The sequence below is a fragment of the Vombatus ursinus genome, unplaced genomic scaffold (assembly GCF_900497805.2).
Source record: "Vombatus ursinus unplaced genomic scaffold, bare-nosed wombat genome assembly UNPS02014832.1, whole genome shotgun sequence".
Taxonomy (NCBI): domain Eukaryota; kingdom Metazoa; phylum Chordata; class Mammalia; order Diprotodontia; family Vombatidae; genus Vombatus; species Vombatus ursinus.
The window spans coordinates 29,877,607-29,877,883 of record NW_020954610.1 but is presented as its reverse complement, the minus strand read 5'-3'; positions in this window follow the sequence as shown (position 1 = coordinate 29,877,883).

Genomic DNA, 277 nt, shown 5'->3' with positions numbered 1-277 from the left:
CAGGGAAATCTGGGGATAAAAAAAAAAAAGATAAACTCTACAATGTTCACACATTTGTCTTGGGCCAGCCCTGTCTGCCAGTTTATTTCTCTTTTACCTATTGTGAAAAGTCACCTTGGAGAAGCTCAGTATGCAATCAATATTCTTCTATGATTTGGAACCACAATATCAATTTGATTTTTCAACCTGTTTGTGACTTCACAGTTTAATTTCTCAGAAACTAAAACTTCTACTGGAGAGAGAGAGAGAGAGAGAGAGAGAGAGAGAGAGAGAGAGA